Genomic DNA, 9,328 nt, shown 5'->3' with positions numbered 1-9,328 from the left:
CAGGTGGCACGATATCAACTGCCATGAAAAATGAAAAGACGAAAATTGGAATTTCTGGATTTTTCCACGATTTTTAAGGAAGACTTCTTACAAAAGTATTTGCTACAAAGATTTTTGGTGCGATAAAATAAAAAGCTTTTAAGTAATGCCAATCTGGAGCAATTATAACTCATTTTAAAATCAAATAAATTTGATGCAGCAGAAAGTTATTGCAGCTATTAAAAAATTGATCCCAATTTTGTACCGCTTTTGACGAATTATTGGCAGAGAACTTGTTATGCAAATCGCTTGGCAAAGCTATCACTTTTCCATGTAGCGTTTCAAAATCTGGATAGCTTGAGGTAGACAGACCCTAGTGTAATAATTTCGTGCTTGAAATCAATTACTAAACTGCACATGGCACGTGCGATACAGTTTTCAATTATTCGAGCACTGCCCATTCCAACTTTGTTTTCGTCAAATATTGTTCGCTAAATCGATAGCGTCAATCTTGAGAGAAGGATATAAACGAATAATAAATATCCAACGAAATTAAATCTACTCAAGTTCCGTTGAAAAATCGATCTTTAATGATCCGAAAAAATACCTTTCTCTGACAATAAGCTAAAAGGTAGTGATTGATGAAAATGAAATTATTCGACTGCCAGTTCCAAGTTAAGAGAAAATGCATGCGTCATGGGTGTTTAAGACAGTACTTGGTGTTCGTGATTGCTCTAGAGAAAAAATCTTGAAGATGAAAACGTTGTTTCCAGCGGCTCGCGATTAACGTAACCCAAGAAGACCTTAATGTGCGATAACTCTCGGTTGCACACGCTGGTGCGCGCAAAAACGAAAGTTACAGAGCGCGCACGCGACACGAACGGAAGTTTCGCTGCAACAGACATTATTATGCGCTTCTTTGCAATCTCAAACGATTTATCGGTTAACTGAGGTGCACGGAAAAATGGACGTACGGTTTTGCGCATCTGTACCGTTACGAATTATTATTATTCAATTTTCACGCTACCTTTGTCTTAAACCGAGTGTTCGACGACAGATATCAGAGACTTTAAAGGGTGATATCGCGTGTTAAAATAGGAAGAAAATCAAGAATGATGACATTGCATTTGAGGTTTTGTTTCGGAGTCATTAAGCGTTGCAGAAATGTCTGAAATTCGCGTGAAATGTGTCTGACTCGAGGCTTATTCTACTGTCGGTGTGCATTAAGCAGAGCAGGCAAGGCGTCAGTAGAATTAGTCTAAAGTCAGACACATCTCACGTGTTTTCTGAACAATTAATAACTCGAATACGAAATCTGATATGCAATTTTGTGTACCTACATTTTTGTCTTATCTTAACACGTAGAATCGCCCATTAATATTTTTGACACCTGACACTCGAACACCTTGTATAGTGAACTTCCAACAGGCCCAATTTATTTCATGGCGATCTGCTATGCACATTCGTAAACGGTACGAAAGGAATAAAGACTGAAACATTCTGTTTTACAGTAAAAAATACTAAAAACACGGTTTGACGGAACAATGACCTGTACATTTTTAATGAGATTCACATTTATGTTATTTCCAGGTCATGGAAGAAACTTTACACAGTTTTCACTCGAATACCTCAAATACTGTGGATAACAATTGACGATTAACTTTCACACCCCCCTCTCTCTGTTCTTAATCCGTGACCTCAAGAAACAATCAAATTGTGAATCAATACCTAACATCTAAAATACAGAAAGTGTAACACTGTGTGTTTCTAGTGAACATATCATTATTAATAACGACATGGTAAAAAAGATTGAAATATCAAATATCTGTAATGAATATTAATATTCAAATTCACTAGCATATAGAGTGAAATATAATTTAGCAACTTTCCTCTGAAGTATTTCAAAGTAGATGATTCAATCTAGAAAAACGATTGCATATTTCGAATTTATACAATTACTATATAGTACAGAGTAATAAATTTCACGATTAGGACCGTATTTTTTGTCTCTCAAAATAGAAAATCACGTGAAAGATTGAACATGCTCCATCGAATAGCACCTTGTCCTCGGTCATCGCGGATGCACGGTGCAAAACAAGAGGGCAAAGTACTCTTTCCCCTGCAAGTTACTGGAAGTCGTGAGCAGCCTGCGTGCCCGACAAAATCGGCCATCTGCTCTTTCCCGGCCACGGCGACACCTCGCGCACTTTAAAATCTATCGAAAGCGGCGAGGAAAGTGGCTTGCTAATTCGAGCTGGTTTTTCACTTTTCCACTCGAGCCAGAACAGACCAGTGCAGTTTCACCGGACGCTTATCGTCCCAAAAGCGGTTCGCTGTAGTTACTTATCATGCTCTATTGCGTTCATCCGATGGGAGAGAATCAACCGCAACAAAATCTGAGGAAAATTCCTAATTCCACAGAAATTGAAAATTCTGTAAATTCGCTGACGAAGTAGCAAGTAAAATAATAGTTTCGATGACAATTCTTGATATACTGATTTGTGTTTGATTTGAACTATGGATATTCGAATGGCAGAAAAAATTGAGCCTTTTCAATAATTCGAGAAGAGAATTTTTACGTAGTGAGGAAGGAAAGATGAAAATTCGTTTCGAAAATGTTAGGGGAAAGTGTTGGACTCATCATGTAACAACCTTTTCTTTTCCACTTTCTTTGAAATCTACTTTCGATAAATATTGCGATCACTCGAATAGATATTCTTACGAATTCAACTCAAACACTTACTCAACTAATCAAATACACTTTCAGTCAAATATAAAATATATTATAAGCCTCGACACACAAGGAAATAACTCCCTTGCAATTCACCTAACTGTTCATTCTCCCCGATTCTAATTACATTTCTTATCGAGACAACCACCATCCTATGACGCCTATTTTTCCCCATCGAAGCTGTCGCCTATTCCCCTCATCGAGGCAGTAAATCAAAAATTACGTGGCTTCGCATCTTCATGGATCGTCGCAAAGCGCCTCACGTTCGTCCCGCGTTTTCACGCATTTAGGACGGAGGATTTGCGCGAAGAATATTTGTCGGCGCGAGGATATCGAACCTCCTGGAGATAGACGAGCCGATGATCGGCTGAGCGTTGCGGAAGCGTATCACGCTTCAGCGACGATCTTCGAGCACGCTGAGACGCGAGACACGCTCGAGCGGATCATCGGTTCGATAATCATTGTTTTCTCAGCCGTAGCGGGATATCGTGCCCGACAAAACGGACCTCGCGATCGTCTTAGCGGAGATTTGATTTTGTGGAACGAACATCAGCGTAAAGTCAGAGGAAGCAAAATTGCTTGCACAGGGATTCGTGTTGTTTGGTGTGGGTACACTGGAATGCAAGCTCCTCTAGGCAGGTTTTGGAATATGAGACCTTTTTAGAGGCTTTAAACGTTGATGATTCAGAACAGAGAGGTATAAATGAGGAGGACTGAATTAAGGTTTTTTATACTTCCTACTTTCTGAGAGGACAACGCCATCTAGCCTCTCTACCCCTAATCCAGGGCTAAAAATGAATAAACTCATGATATTTTACAAATTCTAAAATTGAAGAAAAAGAAGATTTCTTTCTCTCTTGAGGAATATCTAGTTTCTTAAAAGAGCAGGTATACTTTGTAAAAAATTCTACAACAACCATACGTAAGATCAGTAAGAGATTCCATTATTGAACGTGTTTTCTCAGGTTTCACTCCGTTCCATGAATCACCGAGAAATTGAATCAATTCGTCAAATCCAGGATTATCGAATTTCATAATTTTATGTACCTATTATTAGTTTCATAATTCCGCAGCCATGATCGTTTAATCGTCGGTTCGCGGATAATGGACAAGATTTTACGGCGCGTTAGAGAAAGTTAGTAACCGTTTCGATCCACCGGATTAAATTCCGAAAACTATGTTAAATACATGCGTTCCGCCACCATAAAGACACTTATTACTGTAACTGTGCGTTGCAGCAAAGTTTATGGTGTTCCATTCTACCGAGATCTACATAATACATTTTCGGAATGAGAAACGTCGACCGACTAATCCGAATATTCGGAGACAGAACAGAACGATATCAGAAGCGTGTCAATGCTGTCAAGAATGGACAAAGGAATCCGACCTAAGTAGGTCCCGAGATTCATTTCTTCCTGAAAACGGTTCTACTTTTCTTTATTCGAAACGCCTTCGGAGTATCAAGCTTTTACAAATGTGGATAAAGTGTCCAAGTACGTGACGTAGAATTGTAGTATCACTTTTGAATATTTACTATCAGAAGGACAGTCAAGATTAATAATGCTACGTTGATTTTAGTACACAAACAAGCAGTTGCTCTATTATAAAAGTTAATGTATTTTTTAACCTGCTATTTCGTTTTCTATGACTTCCTATGACTCTTTTTTATAACCATCGAGCAACTCATTTTTCATTATTTTTGTTGTGTTATTTTTTTTATAAGACATTAAAGCAGTTTTTAAATTAAATTAGCTGTAGACGATATGGTAATGATAATGTGAATGTAATTATAAGATGACCCTTCGTATTTGAATATCGCAGTACGTATTAAAAGAGGAATGATAGATGCGAGTATCTGAAGTTCTATAAAATTGAAGGACTTCTGTGGCACAAACGGGTCAAGACTAAAATTTAAAGCCGTTAAACGACATACTCCGTAAGGAATTAAGTCCGTGGGCAACATTATGCACAAGGTGATTTTCTGAAAGTGTGTCACACCCTAAATTAAGGACGTGCCCAGTATCGAAATCCATCGATTTTTCACAAAAACGTACTTAGATTACTCTCTATCGAAATAAGTCATTCATTAGATAAATTTTAATATCATAAGAAAATCTTCTTAAATGGGAAATCAATAAAATTATATTAAACTCTGCTGAATATACAAATATAAAAACGATAAAGTTCCAATAAATCTTTAAACAGATAATTTCCAACACGCTACAATATAAAAATTTAACCTGTAATTGTCTCATAAGAATTATTCAATAATTAAAGATTTAAAAATTTTAAAATTCGAAAATTTGAAAATTTAAAAATTCAAAATTTCATATTCAGAAAACTGCAAAATAAGGGAAATTCCCCAGAATAATGTAACTTCTCCTAGTGAATAAGCTGTTTCGTTTAACCATACTTATTTCGTTTACCTAAAGCGAGCCATGATTTCCTGAGTAGCTACAGACCAGTCGCATATTTGCATACAGAGCCAGTGCCCTTTCGCGAGGAATGCGATGGATAAAAATCTCGATTCGACTACGATGCAGAACTAGTTACGCGTTAAAATTAGTTCGTCTAGGCTGGTTCCTCCGGTTTTCGACTGTTACCCACCGCCAGAATGTGCAGTTGCAGGCGGTTCGATCATGCAATTAACAAGAGCAACGAAAAACCCACCCTTTGAGCGAGGAATCGTTAAAGGACGTTACTTCGCCCGTAACGATTTAAACCGAATTTACGGGAAACGAGCGAAGTTCCAGGCAATTGTTCACGGTCGACCGTTAGCGGTGTTCTTTGACTAACGATTTTGCCTGCATTGTCTTTACGTAATCACCGATAATGCAGTGCGAGCGGTTGCATAATTTTTGGTGCGCCTAGTGCAATAATCTAGCACACGAACTTGCAACTAACAAAATAATCTACTCTATTTTAATAAAATAATAATAATGTCTATAGAAGATTATAAAAAAGAATCTTAGATATATAATCCTAAAAATATTAATTGAGAAAGAAGAGGAGGGTGTGTAATAATAAAATAAAAGCAACATACATTTCCTCTTATAAGAAAAGAGAGAATAATAAACTGAAAAAAATAGGGACATACTAATGTGACGAAAATGTTTGAAAACTAGATCCTCCAGTGTTCCAAAATAAAATTACACTTGTAAATAATTTCAGTCTATTAATACTGACAGGTACTGTCAAAGTAGCGAAGGTAATCGTTACAGACGCTAATGTTTTCTAAAACTCAAATAAATGTTGTCTAGTTGCGTCTAGTTGTTTATTAAAGGATGCTAGATACTAAATGCACACTCCAACGACTCAAGAAAATATTGACATAAATCTTAAACAAAATCTAAACTTTTCACCGTCGGTTCACGCAAGAGCTGCCTGCAATTTTCGTAATGCTCATAGCCGATCCACGAGCGGATAATCGTCTCGGATTCCGGTCTTTCGTACGGATACGAAGTAATCGTAGCTGTGATTGCGACGTCTTTGCGGAGCAGTCGACTGTGCGAGAGGTCAGTGATGCCACGAGCTCTGCCGGTAGTACCATTTAATCTGTTTATTCGAGGTGACTGCTCATAGCCGAGAGAATACGTCACACAATGTGCAAGGCAATTATTTATCTCTAAGTGTACGTGACATAAGCACGCCTTGAGACTTAAGACGAATGTATGCTTAGAGATTCTCTTGACTTGACATTAATGAACATCGAATACCTCGTATTACGCATGGATCACTATGATACAGACCTCTTATATATCGAATAATCTTATACAGGATGTTTGGAAATATGAGGACATTACCTTAGAAGTAAATTGAGGACAACTGATTAATGAAATCGAGGTATATGAATTTTATATGAGCTTCACTCAAGTATTACCATTCACTTGATATATTATCTAATTATTCAAGATAGGAGGAAATTTAAGAAAGAAATTTTGTATCATTTATAAATAATAGTAGCCTAAATAAGCTTCCTACAAAAATAACTCCAGGTCTTCTAAACCCACTAAAAATAAATGTACATACCGTTTAATTCTCGTGCATTAAAAAAGCCAATATTGCATGCCTGCAACGTGGAACGTAACAGAAGTAGAATCTCCTAACAATAAAGTAAAGCCTTCAATGCTCGAAAAGGAAACTCTAATTAAAACAACTTCGTCTAAATACCCCTCAGCAAACTATCGTCTCAGTGCGAGCGAAGAACATCCACTCTTCAAGTACTCCGAACAAATATAGAAACACGATTCAGTCCCTCCACTCAACCTGCAGCTAAAGGTTTAAGGAACGAGGCCATCTTCATCAAATAACCCCTAGGAACGTTCGCAGATCGTAGTCCGTCTCTCGCGAAAGGACAATCGTTCGCGAACGAACCGGCGGCTCGATTTGAAATTCAACCGGCGCTTCCACGCTCGATCGCTCGCGGAATAAGTATTCTGCCTTATTCTCCCCCGTTCCTGCCCCTTTGTTCCCTTCATCGCGGATCACAGGCCGCCGATAGCCTGGTAACCTGCTTTCCAACTTCCCGTGTCTTTGCCGCTTTTTAAGCGCGACTTTCCGCTAGTTATAGATTCTACGATCAATAAGGACCGTAGAATCCATCGAGAGCAACCATAAGACGAACGTCCCAGTAGCAGACTATGTCCTAGTACGAGGACACTAACGCTAATTTTATTTCATTCTGAGCTTCAATTTTCGTGTAGCTAATAAAAACACAATAGGTACCTACAGAACAAGAAAAAGTATCATAAAATAGAATACTCTGCTACTAGAATGTAATTCAAGTATCGAGGCATGCATTTCTACGTTGTGCATATACTAAAACATAGAGGGTGATCAGTTTATCTGGAAACCCTTCGAGTGTTGAAAGCATTTAGTGTAATTGCTGTTGGTATTATTAGTACTACCTATATTCATTAAAGGTTTCCAGGTAAACTAATCAGCCTGTATATCTCAAGCGTCTGGTGTTGGGACATTTACCTGTACCTCGAGTGTGCGCTCACCCACTGGCTGAAGGAGTCCTCCGTCTGGGCTGCGCTGTACCGATCATCCTCGCGCGCCTAGCTCTTCCTGCGGATCGCGGTGTCAAGGTCGGACAGCGTGGATCACGCGCGATCCACGAGTTGAACGCACTCGATCCCTCTTCTTCGTCCCGCTCAGGCACGCGCTACCTGCCGAGTCGACGGCCAGACGTGCACTGGACCGGGTGTATTTACCTGTGCTCACCTGGCCAGCGTGAATCCGCTGCTCACACCAGATGAGGATGACCTGTTTCCTTCCGGGTTCTTCGCGATCCACGCTTCGCCGTTCGAGTAGAATGCTGCCCTTCTTCCAGGACCATCGCGATCCTCTTTCCCCACCTCCGCTGATCCGTTTCACTAGTCTCGTTTAACGATCAGTTTCACTTTAGTTCCGCGAGGGCAGAGGACTTCCTGGTTCTTTGCTGAGTGATCGAACGATAATTGATTCATCGACTCATGTTTCTTATGTCGTCTGGGAGGATTAATTGCTCGTTGCGAGTGGTTATGTTCTTTGAAGCGCCGACTTAATAGTCAGTGATTGAGTACATTATCGAGATTAATGGGGGATTGATTCACAACTGTTTTTAGAGTACTGAGGTACAGGTTTCGTGAGCCAGTTTTGTGGTTAGATTGAAGCGGGGAGTTTAGGAACTGTGCAAGTCTGGAACAAAAATTTGGGGTATTTGATTATAATGTATAGATCGTGTGTTTTATATAGCTGGACGCCAGAGTTATTGTTTTTTGTGTGACTTGATACACTTTTGCTCTGGAGTACAGATATAGTTTGGAGATTATTTGAAAATGGCTAATCTTAGTTTCAATTATTTTTGACAACTTTATCTTGTTAACTTCGAGAAGAACATTTTAGAACATTTTTCTAAAATGCTGAGTTATTATTAATTACGAAATACCGAATGCATTATGTGCACTAATATCCCTACTAATCATTGAACTTTCTGCCATATCGATAATGAAAAGAAAGACCTTAATTGTATAAGAAACTTCAGTTTTCTAAAAGAAACTTGCGAAAGCACAGTTTCCCTGTTCTAACAAGGAAGATGGGCCTATGTTTCTCATCGTTTCCGGTCAATAGACACTCTAATGCATCAATCGCCGTAACACAACCAAATTGACTGTTTAGGCTCATTAAGGCGAATATTTACATACATCTTCACAGGTAAAATAGACTTTTCCCCTGTCGAAGCTTCAATTACCAAACTGTATCGCTTCCTGAATAGCAATTAATATGGTAACAGCATTTTGTCGTGACATTGCAATTACCAACATACGCTTTAATGATCAAGAACGGAAGGATAATGGATTACGAGGTATTATAGTACGTAACTGTGCTGGTTATTACACGCATCGCTTTTGGAAAGTGATGGAGATCGTTTTTCCGCAGTAGGATGAGAAAACTTGTTCTCGATTAGCGACACTAATCGAAGTAGTTAACGTGATTTGATAGGAATACATCAAAGGAGTTACACGTGACGAAGTAGATTAGCCTCGTAAGAAATGGTCAAATTAAAACGCTTCTTGGTAGCTGTCAGCAACATTACAGCCGTACGAAGTGGTCAAGAGAAAGCGAAAGGTGTCG

The sequence above is a fragment of the Calliopsis andreniformis genome, chromosome 9 (genome assembly GCF_051401765.1).
Source record: "Calliopsis andreniformis isolate RMS-2024a chromosome 9, iyCalAndr_principal, whole genome shotgun sequence".
NCBI classification, from domain to species: Eukaryota; Metazoa; Arthropoda; class Insecta; order Hymenoptera; family Andrenidae; genus Calliopsis; species Calliopsis andreniformis.
This window is presented reverse-complemented; position numbering follows the sequence as displayed.